This window comes from Typopeltis vanoorti, chromosome 24, assembly GCF_054136105.1.
Source record: "Typopeltis vanoorti isolate ZY-2024b chromosome 24, IOZ_Tvanoo_1.0, whole genome shotgun sequence".
NCBI classification, from domain to species: Eukaryota; Metazoa; Arthropoda; class Arachnida; order Uropygi; family Thelyphonidae; genus Typopeltis; species Typopeltis vanoorti.
The window spans coordinates 72723828-72747916 of record NC_143572.1 but is presented as its reverse complement, the minus strand read 5'-3'; the positions used below and the strand labels follow the sequence as shown (position 1 = coordinate 72747916).

Here is a 24089-nt window from a genome sequence, read left to right as displayed (position 1 = left end):
CACTTCAAAACGGATGGTTCTGATGAAAATGTCTAGTCATTATAATCATGAATATTAGCATGGCTGGAAACCAGCAATTCTGCAAACGCAAATTACTTCTGCTACATGCTAACGTCATCCTCGGTGCAAATACATGTTCTCCTATACTCGTGCTATCATCTTGGCCTATTTAAAAAAGCACACCCACGAGAAGTTGGAAACCCACAACACATCAGTATCGTCTGTAAGATAAATGTTCTTGAACAGTGTGGTCCAGCATTTGCGAGGCATGAAGATAAGCATTTGGCGCAAAATAATCAGAGGCTGTATCATCCACATCTTAAACTGGGGAAGCACATTTTATGCTTGTAGCCATCGACTTAAATTTTAACATTTAATAAAATGTTTTAATAAATCCATCTCCCAGAGATGTTCGGAGTTATACATACCCAGAACATCATTGGAATGTATGGAGCAGTGTGTGTTTAGAACTAGGATTACAATGACACATCAATTCGCTATAAAGAGTGAAGATGATCATCTGATATCCATTTCTAGATTTATTCAGGTTTCATATGAGGAAAGTTTGCCGCAGAAGTATAACGACATGCGATAGGAATTAGAACTAAAATAGTAGTAGTAAACAATTCGGTGGTAGGGCTGATGGAGGTGAAGGTTAACACAGTTAAACGATGACATAGAATTCGCTACTATGAATGCTTGTAAGCGCCAATGATATCACAGAGAAACAGACTGTTGAGTATCATATCTTTGATAGTTTGACTACATTAAAATAATGTTTTTAAATTTATCTCCGGCTATATTCTTGGAGACCAAACCGGATTTGTTGGCGGGAAGCGTGCGCCCGTGGACAGTAGGTCGAACACTTCTGTTCTAAACAAAACACTTTTTTTCATTCTGTAATAAGCAAGCAATGCGATTAAGAACATACACCCTATTAGTAACAAAATATACTGCGACTTTGTTATCTGTACTGGGTTGCACACTTAATTGCAGGGAATGATGGGTAAAATGAAGTTCAATTTTTGAGAAAATGAAAAGTTAACTTTGTATTAAATACGTAAGACATTTGTTATTTGGAGTACTTCCAACCACTTAGCATTAAAATTTTCTTGTGTGTGTTTAGATGTTGACAGGCTGATACAAAAGATTGTCGAGTTAGTCAGGCACGGACAATTTTAACATAATTAATTTCGATTAATTAATCGCTTTTGTAAATATACTGCACAGCTGAAAGCTAACGCATTCTTCTGTAAGAGAAAATCATTTGCTGAAGTCAAGCTTAACTTGTCACCAATGTTACGCGAATTTTTAGTACTCGTAAATTCGCAGTGACTTCCGTTGTGAATTTCTCTCTCTCATTAAGAAGCAAATGCACGTACTTGTTATGATGAATTACAAATGAATTCAAACTTCCATATCACAGAGAAACAGACTCTTGAGTACGATAAGCCTATTCGGTCTGTACATAAATCGGACACAAGCACTTTCTCACAGCGTCAGTATATCCATAACCAGATCAGCGGAAAAATATACATCTTATGTAAGTCGTAATAACCACTAGAAAATGCTCATTTAAAATAGACTTCAAAAAATCACGTTATAAAACTTTAATTAGATATTTTAAAATTAAATTGAAACTAAATGAGTTCTTAATAGAATTTTTATTATGTTCCAATATCACATTAAACAGTTATTATCACGACTTATTGATCTTTTCAAAGGCAGCTAAGAAAAGTCATTCAGTAGACAATATACTGGGAGTAGCAATTATCATATGACCTACTCAGCATCTTCAATTTCCATACACTACCACAAAATTTTTGGGATGATTTGTGAAAAAAAAAGTCTAGTTTTTAAGCAGTGAAAAAGTTCTACAATTTTCCTATGCATACTAAATTTAGAAATTCGTTACACAGGGATTTGTTTACTTTGTTTATTTGAAAAATAGTTTTTTAATCCATAATTCAATTTTTGTAAACATTGTATTAAGAATTTGTTAATATCCTACCTTTAAAAAGCTGTCAATCATATTAGGATAAGGAAGCCATGACAATGATATCAAGTCGCGATGCATGTTGTTACGAGTCAAAATTAAACTAAACTAAAGAACTCCTTATAATTCATATTTATTTAATAATAAAATGAAAATCTACTTATCGACTACACTTTCAAATAAATATCAATGTTCGAAAACCTAGAGAAAATTTGAAAATCAGACTCCAATCCTCCTCCTTCCAAGAGCGCTAAATAATTTATGAAGGACTAATTATCTACCGGACGTATACGGTATAACTAATTTGAAATCGCAATTTTTTTTTTTTTTTTTGTATGAAAGTAACTATCTGTGATATGCAAGAAGCATTGGGAAAAAAAAAAAAAAAAAAGGAGGGGAGAATGAATATTTCACCAATATTCTTTAGCAGCGCTTTCATAAAATTTGCTTCAAATGGGTTCCCATTCGAAGTTTACAATGGATCCTTATTATTTCTAGAAAGGAGTAAAATAATAAAGCATGCGTAGGTAGTTAGGAAATTCTCGCATTTTGAACAAATTTACACCCGTTTAGGTGTAAAATGGTTTAGGATGACTACATGCAGTAGCTTTTAAGCTATCCTTGTAAACTGATGAGATAATCTGGAAAAAATGTGTTTTTCATCATCTTTTGAAATATTTAGATGCCATTGGAAACCAGAGTAACTTTGAAACTTTTTTTTTTAAAAAAAAGGTTAATTTTGCCATTAATGGAAGCATTCTGTCCCTTAAAAAAAGTTCCCATTCCGAAAAAACAAACAAAATGAAATAGTTTGAAAACAAATGCAATTAACAGAGTACACAAAAACAGACGTACAAAAACAGTATACACACTGCGGTCCCAGAGATAAGATTGTTCAGTCGCTAATCTTGTTAATAAAGTGGAGATGAACACATCTCTAGTCTGAGGAACTTCCGAGCCCAAAATTATTGGACTCAGAAGTTCCAAAAAATAATTTACAGTCACTAAATGTTTGAGTTTTAAGAAACTTTGCAAATAGATCGACTTAAAAATTTCTGTTAATTTAATGCAATTTGTTGTGAGGAGTTGTTAAGAGGCGAATTAAATTTTTGCAAGAGTGTAATGACTAATGGTTTGGGAACAAAGACATCAAATAACATCAGTAATATTATTCTACTTGTCCTGGAAATGTATAATAAGCCTAAAAAAATCAATCTTAAACACATGCCTCAGACTATTACGAAATAAGGAAGAGCGCGAGATTTAGACCATGGATGCTAAGCATTTCTCATCAGGTAAGAAGCAATGATAAATGGCCCATCATTCTTCCATTGTTATTTCAGCGCGTCAGCAGAATGCGTAACCAGCCAGCCTTAAAAGGTCTACACGTTTCGCAAACGTCTGCAAATAGTTGCTGAAAAACGAATAAGGTAGAATAAGGTATTTCACTTGAGCCCATGCATTTGAGCTGTCAACATCCAAAATGAACACGACTCAAAATATATTATGAAGTATAACCGAGAGTGGATATAACAGGAGGAAAATTCTATTTGATTTTGAAAGCAGGACAATACCATTCGCACCTACCTTGTAAATGTTTACGAAGAGTTAAGGCTATTTTTAGTACCAAGCACGAGTAACAGCCGTACTTTGTAGCCGATTCAGAATGCATCAGCAGTTTATCGAACTGAATCATTCCAGACTGTTAACTTTCCATGCCAACCTCCGTTTCTCAATTTATTTATTCAGTAAAACAGTCGATGCAATTCACCTACTGACTAAACAACCGAAAAGCATCTATTTATTTACCGATAATCGAAAAAAAACAACTTAAGACGCTGAAATGATGAAAAGGATTAATTAATCAGGATGGATTTTGGTACTTTCATTCAAATAAACTAAATCAGAATTGAATTTTTACAACACACAAATTTCAGTTGATCACATTATTCTAAACCAAATGCCTTAATTTCATTCAGATAAAAATAATAAAAAAGAAAGAAAATAAATGGCAACGAGAAGCTCATGGCATTCACAGATGAAACTCCGTAGCTTAGTCAGTATAGACGAAGGCCCTTTGGCTGGAAAGACCTGGGTTCGATTCCCGTCTAGGACGCGAAGAACCTTTATCACGGCTTTTCAACGGGAGCTGAGTTAACCGGTTCACATACGAATATGGAAGGATTTTCCCTAACGGAAACTCAACTTTATCCCGCAAAACAGACAAACTTGCCAGAAGAACACACGCAATTAGACACAATACACTGGCCTCATAGGCATGAGTTGCTTCTGCCATAAATCTAAAACAACCAATCAACAGACGAAACTTTTCAAATCAAAAATTATCTTGTTAAAATTCTATCACATTATTATGTGAAGGCGAATTGAAAAGTCCATAAAGAACACAAAATAGAAAGAATAATGAAATGCAGAGAGAGAATTACCGGATGCTTCAAAAACAAGGATATTGTTGGAATAGCATCGAATTTCATGATTGAATTTCAACATGACCCGGAATCCATATACCGTTATTCGGTAAGCTGATCTATACATACACCCAATGATCCAGTTTTGATGGCAGCCATTGTTAGGAAAAGTTATCATTCATTTCGAAAATCACAGAATACACACACACAAAAAGAGCAATTACTGCAAAAATAAGATAACACTCAGACTAATGCATAGTGGTCGTACTTCCAACCTGCAGTCAGTAAGGGAACTACTACTAGAGACTCGAATGGCAACGAGACCGATGAGACGAATATTAGGGCACAACCGTATCAGATTTAAAAAAAAAAAAAAAAAAGAAAACATATCAGAAGTTTACTTCTGATATGTTTTCTTTTTCTTTTTTTACCAGAAATAATTAATGAAAATTTAAATACAGAAACAAATGAGGCTGCAAAAGCATCCTCATTGAAATGAGTGATGGAAGGAATGAGCAAAAACGCACAATAATATGGGAGGGGGGAGATGAGAAGCAAGAGCAGAAAAAGCAAAAAATACTGGAACAGCTTTGGCATGAAGTGCACAATGTAAATACTACAAGAATGATATAAATGACAGTTCTGCACGATTTACAGTATTACCCAACTTTCGTTTTGTGTGCCGGAGTACGAGAGGATTTTAAATTTGAAGAGTAGCTTATTTTATTTCTATTTTTTGAATAAAAACTGAGAACTGGACAAGTACATAAATTTATTGTTACACTGTAACGCAGACAAAATGACGCATTTTATAGTTGAAAGGACCAGGGTTTTTCACAGATATAAGGGATGAAAGAAACATTTATAAGTACTTAGCCAGTCTCATAAAGGATGTTTAGGGTTTCTTCTTGTTCCACAACTTCGGGATTTTATCCATGCAAAAGAGAAAAGCTAGCCGGAGAACATATGCATTTGAATATACATATAATAATATATATTTAATAATGCCAAATGCCATTATTATGCAGTCATTGTCGGCCTGGTTGGCCGAGTGGTGAGCGCATCCGTTCCCCAACCAACACGATGAGGGTTAACAAGTAGTTGGCATGGATTTGTGAATGTCATTAGGTGGAAGTTGGATTTCATCGCCCGGTGTGAGATGGCCTCACACCGAGCGCGTTTGGGGGTTTCCTGACCTAGTAAAAAATCAATAAAAAAAATCAATAAAAATAGGAAACAGAAATCATTAACCCACTCATGGTACGAATGTACTATAGGTTTACAGAAACATTTCGTGGGTGGGAGCCACAAAAATAAATAAATAACACAGTCTTAGTTGCTTGTCATAACACTAAAACAACATTTCAGTTTTGAATAATGGTTTTCAGTAAGACTTGGAATTCCCTTTAACAGTTTTGTTTTGTATCATATACAAGTCCCCCCCCCCCTTCTCTAAAGTCCGAGAGTTCTTCATTGAGCGAATCGTGTGGGTGTTTTGGTCAGAGCTCTATTCATCCGCACTGTTCTGCTGTTGGCAATATTGAGCTTTTCACTCCATAGGTTTCATCAACCTCCAACTTTCCTGATTACCTTTAGCTGCCAATAACAAAACTGACATTTTAAACAAAAGATATTGGGGAGGGTGGGTATTTCAGTGTACATGAACTTAATTTTTGCATCAGATGACACGGAGAATGCTTGTTAGAGATACGACACATTTTACACAGTAATTAAAATTTAACTTTTTGTTCAATTTTCATACGCAGACCACATTCTTCCGAATCGTAAGTTTCAATTACAAAACTGTAACATTCGTGTTATTCAAGTTTTTGTTCCCCTCCCCGCCCCTTAACTGTTGCTATCATCCACCGATTGAATAGCGAATAATACTCTTTCAATGGTTAGTACTATTTTAACCATTTTGTCTACAGCAGGTTTCTTTGATGTTTGATCTTATGTGTTCCTACGTATTCGTTTATGAAAGTGTTCATTTACCAGTAATATAAGTTTTACCTTCTTTGTTCCCTGTATAAGCTACTACAATTCTTAAAAGTTCTTTACCTTCTTAATTAAAATTACTCTTAACAAAACGTTATCGTTGCCAATTTTAGGGATATCCATTTGTGATCCATGCTCATATAACCTACTCTGCCCATGAGGTTGATCTTTCTCATCATATCTTGGACGTCCACGATCTCTTCTTCCTGTGGGTTTATAGTATTCTAGTGCTAGTTTCGGAATCCTATTGTTATTCATCCTTTTTATGTGGTGTAGCCAATTTTGCGTATTCTTTTATTTCTTGTATGATGTTTTTTTTTTTTGTATCTAATCGTTCTCTTATTTCTTTGTCTTTCTTTCTATCTAATGCAGTGAGTCCTAGGAGAGGTCTTAGAAACTTCATCTGTGCTGCTTCCAATCTTTTGTCTGTTTCTTTGTTTTAGAATCCAAGTTTCACTTCCAAATTTGAGAGACGTTTTAGAGGTTATATTATGTAAACTGACATATCGATGGGCTAATACCCATTATTATTAGCGCAAAACAATGGGAATGGTTGAAATCCGCCTCCCCCGGCAAACTAATGTACACATACCTAGAAGCTTAACTTTTATTATTATTATTTTACAAAGATCATAAAAGAGAACCTGGATCCTACATGTATTAAAGCGATCAGGTCAGTTACCAGTCAGTGATACTGTATGGAAATGTTAGATATTTCGGTGACAGGTACAGTAGCGAACAAATTAATCCGAACAAGTCGAATTTTTCGTCAAGTTTTTGATTTTTGTTTCAGTTCTAGTTCACTCTTTTCATTCAGTGCTACGTGTTTTAACTATCTCTACTATTATCAATAGTGTTGTGCGTTTTTATAGTGTAAATAAGTTGCATTCGTAGTGGTTTATTCATTATGTGTAGCTATAATGGATACATCTCAAAAATCTGTACTCTTTCTCAGCACACATTCATGACTGAAAGACAAGCCAATAAGTGTAGTGTTCGGTTGGGCACAGTTAATGCAATTTTAAAGAGGCTTAGGGAGAAAGGTACCTTTTCTCCTGACAGAAAACGAAAATGTGAGCGAAAAAGGAAAACTCCACTTACTAGTTATGAAAAGCAAAATGACTCCAAGATTGTCTGCTGTAGACTTAAATAGAGACTTGGCAGCTAGTAAGATTAATGTTTCTGACATGACAGTCCTTCGAAAATTCTTGAAAGCAGGGAGGACTGCCCACAGACAAAAAAAAAAAAAAAAAAAAAAAAAAAGTTGACGAAGGCTATGCAGAAAAAGGCTCCAGTGGGCAAAAGTGTACAAAGATTAAACTGTAGACAAGTGGAAGATGGTCATATCTCTAGTGAGAGCCATTTCTTTGCCCGAGGAAAACGAGTACCCTATGTTTGCAAATCAGCGGCTGAGAAGACTTCTGCCCACCTTCAACAAGCTCCTAAACACCCAGCTAAAAAGATGTTCTGGGATTGTTTTACAAATGACAGTCCATGATCACTTGTACCTGCTGGCGGTATGATGAAAAGTGACTAATACATAAAAATATTGGAGAAAAGAGTGGTGCCACAAATCCAGAAAGCCAAAGAACTCATCTTCCAACAGAATCTCGCTCCACGCCACACTTCAAAAAAAGTCACAACCTCAAAAATCACATCCAATTGCTTCAGTGGCCAGATAACACTCCTGACATTAACCCAACAGAAAATTTGTGGGTCATGGTGAAAAAGAGACTTGGAAAGCTAAAGTGTGATAGAAAGGATAATTTAATATAATCCATTATAAAACTATGGTTTCGAGATGCAGAAATAAGAAAAATGTGTTCTACGTTGGTAGAGTCCATGCTTAAACGAAATAATTTTACAGAGAATTAAGAATAAAATAGAAGAAGAAATGAATGAGGAACAGTTTAGATTCCGAACCAACAGAGGAACTAGAGAGGCTATAACTTGTCTAAGAATTATTGGCGAGAAAACACTAAACCATGATGGAAAGTTGTTTTTTTTTTTGGGGGGGGGGGGGGAGTTCTCGATTTTGAAAAGGCATTTGATACAGTGAGGCATAAAAGGCTTTTTTGACATTCTAGAAAATATTTCTATTGACTCTTATGACTTGGAAATTTTAAAGAGATTACAATGGTCACAAACAGTGTCAGTATGTGTAAATGGAGAGGAAACAGTAGAATTACCAGTGGAGAGAGAGGAGTTAGACAAGGATGCAAGTTATCACCATTATTGTTTAACCTTTATAGTGAACATATGCTTAGAGAGGCACTTGTGGATGTAGAAGAAGGAATAAATGGAAGAATCATTAATAACTTAAGCTATGCGGATGATGTAGTGGTGATGGCAGAAAGTGAAAATGGATTACAACAAATTGTTCAAAGAATTGAAAACTCTTGTAAAGAGTACGGACTAAGAATTAACACAAAGAAGACCAAGATAATGGGCAGAAAAATAGATGATAATGTAAAGATAAGATGTGGAGGAAAGATTTTAGAAGACGTGGATAGATTTCAATATTTAGGTAGCTGGATCTTTAACATCTTAGAGAAAGGAACTTCAGAGTTGGACATTAGAAATAGAATAGACAAAGCTAAATCGGCATTTATGGAAATGAAGAAAATTTTAATAAACAAGAATATTAAAATAAGTGTTACAGCTGGAATAGTTAAAGCAACAGTTTGAAGTATTGCAAGTTATGAAAGTGAGTCATGGACACTCAGAAAGAGAGAAATGGAAAGAAAAGAATTAATGCATTGGAAATGTGGTGTTATAGAAAGATGGAAAAGATTAGCTATACAGAGAGAATATCAAATTAAGAAGTTTTAAGAAGAGTTGGGACGGAAAGAACACTGCTAAAGAATATTATGCAAAGAAAGATCAGATTTGCAGGATATCTTCTGTGAGGTACTTCGGGACACCTGACAAGAACTATATTACAAGGGAAAGTTGAGGGGGAAGAGAAGATGTGGAAGACCAACTAGAGAGTGGTTCAATGACATCGTGGAATGGACTGGTTTAAGAATGACAGACAGAGAGAAATGGAGAAGAGCTGCTCATCTGCTGCAACCCTCTTTCTAGAGGATGCTACCTGACGACGACTTATTTTCTTGCGAAATTAATTTTTTTCTTTAAAATGTGAGTGTTCAGATTTATTTGTTTGCTACTATAAAAAGCTAAATAGTAAAAAAGAAATAATAGTAAAAAATATGCTAATACAACACTCGCTCGAAGAACAGATATAACTGACTTCGATACACAGCCACTTGAACAGCAAGTAGTTGAAATTTATTATGAATTCGTCTGTCTGTTAATTTCTCAGAGATGACGCCCGTAAGGTTTTGTTTGTTTCTTCTCCCCAATATTGAAGACAAGCTCATCTAGAGCAGGCTATTAAAATATCCATGTTTTAGGCAGGGATTCGAACCTACAGCGGTATAAACAAGCAATGGTTTTTGACAATTGAGAAATGTAACAATGCACACAAAAATCTTTATTTTGGTTAAGTTAAGCAAGGATGACACACGCGTGTTAGCTAAAAAGGAATCACAATGATTTTAAGTAAGCACTTATTAAGATGTTTTGATTCTTAACCGAGAGGAGTCGCGTAATGGCTGGGTTGGTCGTTTTAAATTGCTGCCGAAGTAACTAAGGCTAACAACGTTGTTCTTCTGGCTGGTTTGCCTGTTTTTATTTTAATTAATTTATTTTTTGAGAGATGAAAAAACTAGGAGGTAAATCTCTATCTCCTTAGGATAATTCTTAGTTGAAAATTTCTAGTAAAGACTCTTCACGTTCTAGACAAGATTCGAATCCAGGTCAACTTTACGACCAAAGGACATCATTACTGACTGGATATCATCGCATATTAATCTGATCAATTCTGCTTTCGTAGTAAGAACAAGGTGGGTAGTCGTTTTTCGGAAAATAAGGAACTAACGCCAAATTTTAATTCAAGCTGATAAAACCTACAAGTGTGTTAATTGAAATGTCAAAGCAAGCAATAACGATCCAAGCAGCTGTCGTCTAGCAATTCACAGAGTTGACGAAAACGTCAAAAGGATAAGAAATTCAGTAGCTGTAAAAATTGGAAAACGAGGACATCGTGCTACTTCAGTAGTGAATAACGTTCTACATCATAGAAGCTGTCTTGTTAGTTCATTACATGTTTTTAAAAATGTTTTTCATTTTGAAGCGAATGAAGTTGATCAGAATTACAGTTACAAGTATTACTTTATAGTCACATTTCCTATTTCATAAATAGATAAGTTAATATTAATGTTATACCGCTGCAATACTATTGTTTTCACTTTAAAATGAAACTTTTCTACAGCTGAAAACACATTCGAAAACTGGGATTTTCTATCCATATTAATTCACGATTCTCTCTCTCTCTCTCTCTCTCTCTGTGTCACAAATCGCAAATTAGTATCAACTTTCTAATTAAGATGGGACAAAGGAAAATCTACTTACAAACATCTTGTTCCAAGATATCTTCAAAGCACTGAAAATATCAATGTGACTCGCAAAAAGGAAACGAGAGCGTATTGTTCGCCCTTTAATCTATTAAATACACAAACTGAGATGGCAAATCCAAAGAGTAAGGACAACAATGAGCTTCGTTATCATCATCTCCTTGTACCGATCATCTGATATCAAGAGGCAATGTGGACACCCGCCGCTAACTAGTTCCTACCTAGTCCATGACGCACACAGCAGGAGTTGAGGGGAAGGGAATTAGTATAAATGAAGTAATAACGTGCGACCCCATGAACTTCGGCTACGATTCTGGCACGAGGCCAAATTGACTGTCGAGCTTGCAACATAATGGTAGTTAAGGTCTTTGGAAAAGTATTCAATGACTTGGGGAATATTTTCTTGAAGAGCTTTTTTTTTTCTTTTCTTTTTTGAGGTTAAGTTGTGTTCAGTCACTTCATTAGAGGAATCTAAAACTGCCAACTGCGCATATTTTTCTGTAATTACAGATATCATGTAACTCGCTGGTAAATCATTTTCAACAAAGAGTCCATTTATTATTATCTGTCGGCTTTTAAAAGACGACATTACTGGAAGTTAATTATATGAATTACTGAAGGCATTAACAAAATAGTGCATGCATCGCTCTTATTCGAGTATCAGTGAGAGTGACGCAAAACTGTTATTGGTTTCCTTGCTATTTACATCGTAAATCTGTTACCAGCATTTACAGATTATCGTATGCAAGACTATCTTGAACTTCCAAAAATCTCTACCTGAACAAAATCGTAAAATGTCACTAACTGACAATTACTGTATCTGTTCAATGGTCATTAAGCTGCCTTCAAACATAACATGTTGGGTGGTTCGTGCAATGGAGATACCGTTAATTCTTGATGTCCGTGACAGTTTTTTCGTTGTCAACTGACTTTTGTATCGTTCTGTGGTGTGTCGTATGTCGTAATCTGCTACGACTCAACAGTGCTTCCTCACGCAAGATGACGATCAACAGGATTACAGTTCAAGCGAACTATATATGAGATTCTTTCTTAGATGCACTTTATTTCTTGTGTGGAAGAGATTTTCGTAGAACATAAAAGAAATGAGATGTGAGCAATGTACACATCTTAAATAGGTTATTACGAAAGAGGTGAATATAACTGTACTAGTGGCTGCGTATATCAATAATTTAAGAAATAAATGGCCTCAATGCAACAGAAAATGTATGTTGCCGTCAAATGCTTTTAGAAAATATTTGTTCAATAGCATTAAATATTTTGTTTTTAACACTCGAATGTGTGTACACGGTATTCTACCTGTCCAACACCTTTACTCACGGAAATAGACCTGGCCTCCCCCCATTCGTCTCTCTTACTCTCAACGAGAAAAACACAGAAAATGAAACAGCATTTTCTTTAACCATTGATCTTCAGTTTCAGTTAGCTGGAGGGCATCCGGGAGTCACTTTTGACAGATGTTCGCTCGTCTTAAAAACGAGGAACCACTCAAAACATCTTGAATGGTTCACTGGATAATCAACCAAATGCTATTTACAGAACTGATTGCCTAGGTATCGTCATTAATTTCTCAAGACACACGTCTTGTTCCTTATTCTAGGTAGTCACAAACCGCGTCTCGTGATAACTACAATGATTTTTCGAAAAAAAAAAAAAAAAACTGCTGATTGCAAAATCCAAAGCAAGATTTTGACAGGAAACTGTCTCTATACAAGCAATAATAACTTGACCAGAAACGTCACTTCTAGCACCGTACAACAGTAGTGCGATTTCTCCAACCAAATTGATTTCGTCGACATAAAAACACAATATTTAGTGTCTTTATATTCAATAGGAAATTGTTCGTTTTCTAAATTCATGATGCCATATTACAAGAGAAGTAATACGGCATCATGAAAAGACCAACGGTTTATAGAACACAAAAGGGAAAAAGATGAAGGTTCAACTTGTTACACGTCAAAGCGAGCAAATTGTTTGAATCAGTGCCGAGTGTTTCGGATATAACCTCGTGGTACTTGTAATAAAGACATCAATTCTTACTCTGACATTACAAGTTGGTCAGTCTTGCTTATTAACAATGGGTGTGCGCAGTTTCAAATGTTATTTTGATTTTTCTAATAAAGGAGGGTCAATAAACAGAATATGACTCACGATTCAAAACACCTTTTTACAGAGCGATTAGGTTAATCAGATAAGTAGTTGCACACAAAATGAAATCAACCATTTGATTTCAACAAAGCTTTTTACCTGTCACTTCTTGCGCGAATAAAATGATATTTTTATATACAGAACAGCAAAGCTTTCTATGGAAAGAGTCTACGCACCAGCAAGTTCATTCGCTTCGTTCCTTCCTATGAATGGATATCGCTCATTCAAGTGACAAAGGCAACCAAAGAAACCTTTCTGGTCGACATCAATCCATCCGGTGTTATACGTATCAAATTACAGATGTGCTTATCTACCAGTACGACTGAATAAACGGCAGTATCACTAAACCGGAAGCGAATTCGCGAGCAACATTTGATACATCATTTGATCATTGGCAAATTTTGTTATTTCTTGTTAAATGTAATAACCTTGCTTTGGCCAAAGCCATTGGGTTCTGCTCATCGTAAAAAGCGCAGTTACCACTGACCAGATGACGCTGCAGCTCTCTACATTTTCAGTAGCAAAACTGAATTCAACAGTATAAAGAGGGGAAGAGAAAGTAAACCGTTTGACAACGTTTGTACTAAAGCGTATCGGCAGTATTTTCGTTCACACTTACCTTCTCACATCTAATTGGAACAGGAACTCACTGCATCATTACCGCCAAACTCTTCCCGATCTGGCAAAAGTTTTCATTCACGCAAACTGGATAATTATCCACCCACGTGCAGACACTGAACCGTCACAAATTAAGAAATTTTCACGTGCCACCATTACAGAACGCACTTAACAACGGGCAGACAACATCTGGCCATCGCAACGCGCACACATATACACACAAGCACACACGACGAGCCCGGCAGCTTTCATGCAACGAGAGAGAGATGCGGAAGCTTCCTGCTGCCAGGCAACCGTTATCACTGCGCCACTTGTCACGGGCCGGGCACTTGAACAACGACTGACATTGGTTACCCCTGAGCACGGAAGACGACTGTGATGAGCTAAGAGCAACGGAGAGAGGAGAACTGAGAAGCACAGGATGTGCGCCTCAGTTCCTGCATGCATACTTGGTCCGGCCATCGACGGCTGAGAGGGTGGGGGGGGGGGGGGGGAGAAGGAGAAAGGGAGTGGCTTGTTGAACTCGTCTTAACAAGGTTGCTACGGGAAAGGGAAATTTCTAATCTGCGTCAATAAATGCTCGAAAATAGCTAGCAATGTAATTTTCTTCACCGGAAACAAGACTTCCAACTGCCAACACAGCAATTTCAAAAGTCGTTATGTAAGCATTTGAAAGAGAAGGGGGAAAAAAAAAAAAAAACTAGGATTATTTTAACAGACTTGAATCTATTACTATCAAAGCTACTACATGTAGAGTTTGAAATGATAACTCCAACAACAGTCTCTTGCATCGCAGACGTTTTTCATCGTTCGCGGATGACGTGCATTGACGTCATGACCGGGAAACAACACCTAAAAGGAATGCTCTGATGGTAGATGATCGACCAGCGATAATTCTGCCTGTCCACAAGAGATAAACCTTCAAGATGCGAATTAACATTAGCTTTAAGAAAATGCATCTACTAAGGACGATTTCTCTCCCCCCCCCCATAAAATGTGATAATTCCTGCAAGGAGCAAATAAGGTTTTCGAAACACGATGAAAGCACTCGCTGTCATTAAATACATTTGTAGAGTTCAAACGAAATTTTCACGTGCCACCGACTAATATTTTAATCTACTGCAATACGTTAATGCACTAGCCACCGTTGGTATTTAACTTCTTTAGTTGCTCTAAAATAGAATTCAACACGCTGCAGGAAAAAAAAAAAAAAAACCTTGAGTGAGTTAACGGCAAAAAGAAACGGGTCGAGACAGGTTCCGTTTGATATTAAACGAGTGAAACGTATGAAATTGTTGTTTTCATTACGGAATGCGGTCAATGAGAGCTTTATTATTATTATTTTTTTTATCCCTATGCAATATCAGCACAGACTAGATCAAAAACATTCGTTATTTTAAAATACACATATATACCGTATGTGTCGGAGTATAAGACGACTCTCAAATACTACAGAAACACCTCGAAATCATGGGTCATCTTATACGGCGAGTATAAAAACGGAAGCTTAATTTCTTGGATGAACAGTTAGGTAGTTACAATATATCGTTATATAAGAAAATAGGCAGCGTTTATAAACAAATCAGATTAATTTTTTGTTACATAAATTTATTTAAAATATTACAATAGATGCAAGTCTTAAAAAACAAATTATAATTATTAACCTCAATTTTCATGTTAATTTTCTTCCTCATCTGCTGAAAATAGTTCTTCAGATTCATTGTTTAAATGATCGTCATATGGATCCCAGTTCGAATCCGGTGAACTGATTTCGTTTTCATTGTCATCAGTGTCCCACAACAGATCATCTTCCGTACCATCCATAAGATTAGAGATTCCACACTTTTTAAATGATTTTATTACAGTCTCTACTTTTACTTTATTCCATGCTTTGATCGCAAAATTGCACAACATATCAAGTAATGCAGCGCGCATCGATCCACCGTTTGTAAATGATTTTTCACCAGTCAACATCCAATTATTCCCCTCTTCTCGCATGTGATCTTTAAACAGTTTGTTCAAGCAGACGTCTAGGTTGCAATATAGAAGTTAAACCACCTGGAATAACAGCAATTTTTGTGTTATTTTTTTCTAGAAGACTTTTAGTATTCTCAGTTAAATGACTACGAAACATATCCCATACTAATAAACTGCGTTTCTTCATTATACCACCTGGGCGCGTTTTCCACGCCTTATTTATCCATAATTTCACACCATTTTTGTCCATTCATCCTTTTTCGTGAAAATGTACAAAAACACCTGAAGGAAATTTTATCTTAGGTTTAGTTTTACGTTTGAAGATGATCATTGGTTTTAACTAGGTTCCATCAGTCAAACATGACAACACAACCGTAAACCTTGTTTTTTCATGACCTGTACTTCGAACTAGCACACTCTTACTACCTTTATACTCCACTGTTGTATTGCTTATCATATCAAAGCTCATAGGAGTTTCATCCATATTTCCAATATTTGACAATATTCTTGTCTCAACTGAATAATAAATTTATGAAAACTGGTAAGTTTGTGGTCAAGATCTGCTGGTAGTTTTTGAGCAATTTTTGTCGTATTACCAGATTTTGTCTGTTCATAAAACGATTACACCATTCTGAAGTAGCTTGAAATTCTATACTTTCATCCGGATTCAATCTTGACCATTTTAGTGCATATGCTCTAATCACATTTCTTGTAACAAGATAACCATTCTGCCACGTGATTTTCCAGTTGCGGCCATTGGATGGTTCCCGTTCTCATCGCACATTTTATCTTTGGCAATTTGTTTAAAATATCTTCTTTCTTCCTCCATTCTCTTACCATCTTCTCGGTTATGTCAAACTTTATTGCAGCAGACAGTTATTATTTTGCTTTGCCATTTCAATTACCCTTATTTTAAATCGAGCTTCATACTTTCTTCGTTTTGTTGCTGGTTCCATGATTTTAAATGATAACAATTTTAATAATCTTAAAATTAAAAAAAAATGCAAAATTAATAAATAATTAAAATTGTGGCTAATTATTTAATTAGGGTAATTCGCGTAAATACTAAATCTATGCTATGCAAAAAAATAACGGATATGCATAGATATAAAAATAATGGATATAACAACAATACCTAACGTTGCATTAATACAAGAAAGAAGAAATTGGTCTTATACACCTGAAAGCTTAAAACCTAAAAATAGCCTAAAATTTAAGCCTTGTCCTATACGCCGATATATACACACGTATTTATTAACCGTATATACACTGCCCTTCCAAGTTATGAAACATCCTACAGTTTGATGAGCAATATGCAAATTTTGTAATAGTAAAGGAAAATGAGCGTTTCGCTCGGAAGTCCTTTTCATCTTGTATGCCGAACGATGGGCGCAGTAATTTCAAGTTCGCAGCTAGCAATGCATTAAAGAAATGGAGATCTACAGATAACAGAGGTATGACTTGATACGCCTAAAATACTGACTGAAAAGAGCATCCACTCTTGAGAAAGCTGTTAACTGCGTCAAACCCTACAGAATCTGTCTTAGGAACTGCGAGCAGCCACAAGTGTTTCCACCTTATGAATTCTCACAAAAGAGCTACAAACCTCAAATTCCCATGTTAACAACTATGACACATCGTCGAATTATATGCGCCAAGCTATAGACCGAGGTCACTCAGCAGGGTTGAGTGACAAACCATAACTACATGCTCTTCCAATCCATGTAGTTATGGTTTGTCGAGGATGCCTGTAGAACGCTCTTTACCTGAATGTGGGTGTCCTCATGATGAACTTTAAAGGTGGTACTATAATGATGTGGATTTCCTTCTCGGGGTGTGGATTACATCCACTGATCGTAATGCATGGAATGAATCATCGCTAGTAGGTCAAACATTGACAGACAACTGGGGTGTCCTGCATTATGATAATTTTATAGAATCGGCCTTTATATTTTCCACAACGATAACACTCCATATCCCAAAGGAAGGGTTGTGAAAATGTGGTATAAAGAAGATACACCAGACTACTACAATAGGCGAAACAGATCTCCGACTTAATCGGGACAAAAAATCCTATAGATATTCTATCGGAAATAAAACATCTGTGGGATGATGGAAAACGTAGAATTTGGACACCGCCAAGAAAACATTTACACTTGGAAGGAAGAGTTGTGGAGTACAATATACAAACTTCTACTAAAAATCAGCAGGAGGTCTTCCATGAGGCATCCAAATTCTGATAGTAAAATGCTGGAATACGTATTATTAAATTTTGTCAATAAGGCGTTTTTTTATTGCATGTGCTGTCCCACATGCAATAAAAATTTTTTATGGAATGCTGTCATAATAAATTATTGAATTTCGCAACATCACACGGGCGAGATCGAATATTCAAGTACATTATTATTATTTTGATATTTTCTAGCTAAGATTATGGTTTCGGCTGTATAAGGCAACTAAGTTATGAGAGTTGTATTGTTTATGCCAAGCGTGAGTTCTGACCGGTTTAGTCTTGCTTGAAGAAGTAAAAACATTAATGTCCGAGAAGGAAAATGATGCCACTTTCGGCATAAGACCAACTAACAAAGATTCGTAACAATTTTTTTCGTAACCAGAGAGCAGTTGTCTTTTCTACTACGGTAAGAGGTGTTCGTTCTAAATGCTTGAATCTTTATCAAAATTAACAACGTAATGTCAAATGCTGATTTCAGGAGTGATTAACTTAAACAAATTTTAAATTAGTGATGAAGGGTTGCGCTAATTTACAGTTACAGCAGAAGCTACTAAATCTATGTCTGTTAAGTGTAATATGTTCTTCTGACCAGTAACTGTTTCGTAACAAAAGTTTCAAAACTTGGGTTTTTCACTTCACAAACCGGCTAACCCACTTTCAGTTGAAAAACCCTTAAAGGTTCTCGTACTAAACGGGATTCGAACCAATGTGTTTTCGATCAAACGGCATTGCCGTTACCGACTGAGTTGTGATCAAAAATAAAAATCTATTAGTGGAAATGAAGTCAAGCCAGAAGATTTTTTTTTTTTTTCTCTTTGAGTGTTAGTGGAAAAGGGGAAGCAAAGAAAACTGTAGGAAATAAGCTGATTACGAGCAAAAATTCACTCTACACCTAAAATCAGGGATATACTGCATATTTGTAATATTGCTTGTGCGAAAACACCAGTAAAATAGCGGATAAGAAATGCAATTTTATTTAGTCAACAAAAATACAAATTTCAGTTAATAATTCCATAAGATAATCGCAATTGGCACAGCTAAAGAGGACGAAATAAATAGCCAAAAGAATGGCGTTTTTCTCAACATTCAAGATACAGTGCGTAACGAGGATCGTGGCATGCAAATACATCCTTCAAAAGTGACCTGTTGAAGTATTCTGGGTTTTTACCAGACTGATGAAAACCAAAGTTTGAAACCGTTACCAGACCATCGAAACATTTTAAAAACACATTTATTTTAAAAAATGCAACCTCCAACAAAAAAACTAAGTTTCAATATCTCAAATTACACCTAGTTTAAATTCGGCTAATAGAAAAAAGGAATAGCCTTATATACATTATCAGTTGGTCGGATAAATCAGGATATCTCCTGGGTTCCATTATAATATACGAAAGCTGTGAGTGTGTACTGTATCATCTGTCCATTCGAAGCTCATTAGCAGTGGAAGCACGCTTAATCCAAAGTGCGTCTTCATCGAAATACGTGTCCTTTGAAATCCACGCGATGCTGGTTGAAGATGCAGGTACGTGTACTTTTAAAGCAATGGTTCGATTTGATAACTCAACGTCGCGCTGACATTCCTTCCGTGTGACCCAGCTGCAAAATGTCACACAGCTAAAAGCATCTGATAGTGAAATCAATGCGCGCACTTTAAAGTACGCACACGTTGCATTTTGTATACTATATTTCCGGTGCACTGTACATCCGCAGCAAAAGAGGACGGACCTCTATGGACACACACACATGTACGACAGCATAATTTCGCAAACAGTGCATTACTAGCAAAAATGGGAAATGCACTAAATAGTAATATCGATTAAAAGGCAGCAAAGATGAATAAGCAAACTACAATCCTTTGCATCCTCAATTACACACAGAAGCTTGTAGAAACAAAATGAATACAAAAACAAAAGAATGAAGACAGTATCAACTGACTGCAGTGATTATACAGTTAGGGTAACCAGACTTTAGTAATGAAAACAATAAATGATCTCCAAAGTTGCATCTACTTTCTATGTATCTCAAGAAAGATATGCCATATCGTTTTACTTTGGCAACAGTATGGAAACCCAAACTTCACTTGGGCGATTTTCATAAATAATATACAGTATATAAACAGCCTTTAGAGACTATAAGAATAGCGAGACTTCAATCTAGGGAGGAAAAGGAAAGAAGCTGTGCTCATATCTCCCCCCCCCCCCGCAAGCTGCATTATGTGCAATTCGGGTATTAACAACCTAGCAACAAAGCGATATCTTTAGTGAATCTCACGGCAATTTCCCTAGTTAAAATAATTAATTCCTTCTAGAGCTGCGTGAAATTTAATCTGTCCCTAACGGGCAGTATGCTAACACATTATCTAGTAAACAACGCATATTAGGATGGAATTTTCATTATTAAAATGTGTTATTTTTGCTGAGGCAGTAAATCTCGAAAATTCTATATCACAGGAAGCTAGCGAATTCTGAAACCTTACCGCTCTGTTTATCAAGATGCGTTTTGTTTATTTTCATTTTTAATACGAATTCCATCCACCAGAGAAAATGGGATGTTTGGAATTATGGCAGAAGAAACTAAACTCTGTTAACTGCTATTATATTGTTTATGATAATCCTACCCCTTTACCAGGAAAGTTGGGTCGTACGTCATTGCCATTATTAGTGAAGTACGATACATCCACCCGCATGATCTGCAGAAGAGTTAGCGTACCCGTTCTTCAACAACAGGCTGCGGGCTTGAATTCCATCATGGACACTTGTGACTATCTTCAGGCAGGGATGAATTTCATTGCTGGATAACTGTCCGCTTACCACAGGTCTGCGTTTGGTCTCTACAGTAGATTCTATAAAAATAAATTTTATTTGACACAATCGAAGCAGTGAAGAATATAGGTTAAAAAAAAAAAAAAAGTGATCGATCGCAGTCAGGAAAATGACAAAGACCGTCATCGTTATGGAGATTATATATTACGAATTTTTTTTTTGGAAGGGGGGGAGGTCTAGAGCCAGTGTGCGGTCATGGAATTTTTAATATGGTTCTGGGTTACAGCTTTACAGAACGTGGACAAATACGACAGTTACTGCTAGTGACCGAGACCTGACAACTTCGATATGAAACACTCAACAATCAATATCTGCTAATGGCACTATAATATGCGCAACTGTAGGGAAAGAGCCTCTTGAACGACGACTAAATGGTTGAAAAGACTGGATTCGAATACCATCTAGCACGCGAAAAACTTTTAAAGGGTCTTTCATCAACTGAAGGTGAGTTAGACGGTCTCATGAGTTGGTCACGGGGTTCTTCACCCGAAAAAAACCAAGCAAACTCACTATGCAAATCATAGACATAATACTTGTAATTAGCCTTACTTGTTTCGTTTAATTCCAAACAAGTGTATGGAAAGGCAACAAAGTGGACAAGTGATTGGTGATCACATGATCTGTTCTTGCGTGACGTCGAATACTCAGCTAAATAGAGGAAGAGGGGGAAAAAAAACGAGTTATCAGTTTAGTAAAAACGGATGTCCGCTTTAAGAGGGGTAGGAGTATAAGTGTAACAGAGTCCGGTATTGGACAATTCCGGACTCTGTTACATTTTATACAATCAACTGCCATTTCCGAACCCTGCTAAGTTATTCATGTCGCGTATTTCTGAGGACTGTAGTCTCTACTCAAGTAATTATAGATTATCAAATGTAAATAAACAAAGCAACTAACCTCTCTAAACACTATTTACCACTGGTATATCGTACAAAATTGTAGCCTTTTGTTCTATTCTCAGAGTAGATACCCAGACGTCTCTCGTAAATAAATAATCATGCCCTACCATAAGTGACGTCCTAAGGTCACAAATGCCAATTAATCCTTTATACGAACACCACTAAGAACAACAATAAAACAGCAGAATCATTCAGGCGGTCATATGCCAAATGCCACGTTATTGCCGCAGTTAATTAGAAAGAAGAGGGTGGCGCAATAAAAGAAAGCCCTCAGAACAAATTAAGGCTTATCCGGAATTTCTTGCTGGTAACGGCGGATTAAAAACCTACTGAAGGATGACGAAATTGGAAACTTTACAACCAACGGAAGTAGGCAAGTGAAAACCAACAACGCTACTGCAGCTTTGAGAGACATACGGAGTCAGTTCAACGAATAGAAAACATTCTGAATGAATTCCAGATCTTCCCCCTGATATTCGACATACATTTCCAAAGGTTCAGCCAAAATGAATCAAAAACAGAACTGTAAACGAGAATAGCTGATCTAGATTCAGTTTAATGGCGCAGCAGTTCGTTTGTAATGCGATAATGTCACGAATTTATATATACTGTACGCATATACAGAAGAATCAAATGGCAAGTAAGGAGTTAGTCATCGAGAGTATTCGTTATCTTGCTCTCTTTCAACAGAATATTTGTTAGACAGGTTTCGAGGGTATCACCGGTAAATGTAAGAAGAGTATACTAAAAGTACGGAAGATTTAGAAATTGTAGAATCCTAAACATCAAAATTCATTCGATTCTTTCTAGAGATAATATCTAAATTCAATTCAACCAGAACCCGAGGATAACATACATATTATGGACGTACATGAAATAATCTAATAGGTGCTAAATATTACTATTTTTTTTTTCTTTTGATACACAAGGCAGAATTCTAAAGATGTTGGTTTAGTTGAGGACACGCACGCGTTACTGATTTGCAAGACATGCCTGAAACAAGTTTATTGTTTCATGTACCGTCTAACATATTCCTTTCGTAGTAATAATAATTCGCAGTATTTAGGGCTCATTAACCCTGCGGAGGTCGCGTGTATCTGAGGGATACATTCATTACAAGTATGTGCTAAAATGCGATGATAAAAAAAAAAAACTGCAAATACAATACATGGTTTATTTATTTTCAGTTACAATTTAGAAATTATTGAACAAAGAAACAAAGGGGGAAAAAAACAACTAAACTAATACTATAGTGACATCGGAGTTCGCGGTATCTCTCAGATACAATTTACTATGAAATATCACACACCTTTACTTACCACGTGTTAAACCAAAACTGACCGCATATACAGTGTGGAATATCACTCGTAATATATGCATGCCCACTCATGACCTCTAAGCTATATACTGGATATGTGTAAGAATATTTATAATAAACAATTTGTTTGTAAACTTGTAAACCATAATTTTACAATAAGGTCGTTCGTTAATCGTTTTCCTACATGTATATTCTTATATATATATATAAAACCTTCCTCTCCTCTTGAGACTGGCTAACTCAACCTCGATAAAGGTTCTCTTTACGTCATACACTGTATTCGAGCCGACATCTTTCCAACCAAAGAACCTCGTCGAAACCGAATCAGCCATGGAGGGTTCACTGTCCTTTCGCACGACTGTAACTTTTCTCCACTGATTGGACCGATTTTACCGATTATTTTTGAAAAAAATGTCGAACAATCTCAATTTTTGGTTTGTTCCAAAAATTATCGAGTCGTCCCAATTTTAAATTCAACAGATCTATTTTTAGTGGTAAAATCTGCAGACCGATTCAACCCTACAAAAAGTGATTTTATCTTTCAACTCACATAAGCCAAAAACGTCTCTTAAATTCAGTTCAAGAATGACGTTACTAAATCTCGTTTAGTATCCTCAAGTTCGTATTCCAAGAATGAAAATTGAGGTATATTGGGCAATAATCTCGTCAATCATTCACCATTATTCAAAATACAAAACAAACATTTTTGCATAATTAATTTTTAACCATCATGATATGCATCGTTCTAGTAAACTAAAACAGTTCTAGTATCTCGGATTAATTGATGTCTGTGATTACCCTTGCTATGGCACCATTTTGTCTTTCTTATTGTTTGACAACTATATGTTCTAGAACAGCTTTGACTAAAAACTAGGTTAAGTTAGCCAGAACTCCGTAACTCCAATATACACATACAATATATTCCATTATATAGACACAGATTATATATTGATACAAATGTCTCTCGTAAACAAATAATCCTGGCTTGTAAAATGCCATTTTTTTTTTTTTTTTATCACAGACGTCAATTAATACGAGATACCAGAACTGTTTTAGTTTATTGCAACAACAATAAAACAGAACAGCCCTCCACAAAGCCATGCATCCAATGTCAAATGCCATATACCACAGACAAAGAAAAGCGCTCAGAAAAAAATA

The 24089-nt window shown here is 36.0% G+C and overlaps 1 protein-coding gene across 4 annotated transcripts in view; it reads right to left on the bottom strand.

Annotated features, from left to right (window-relative positions):
• Positions 1 to 24089, bottom strand: part of krz (beta-arrestin protein kurtz) — a 371699-nt gene that overhangs the window by 234821 nt on the left and 112789 nt on the right. Inside the window, exon 1 of one of the 4 annotated variants that reach the window (XM_090414202.1) lies at positions 13684 to 13888. The exons of the other annotated variants lie outside the window; for them this stretch is intronic. The gene's annotated coding sequence lies outside the window, so the exon portion shown is untranslated. Of the gene's footprint in view, positions 1 to 13683; positions 13889 to 24089 lie in introns of those variants that run through there. 4 annotated transcript variants of the gene reach the window in all.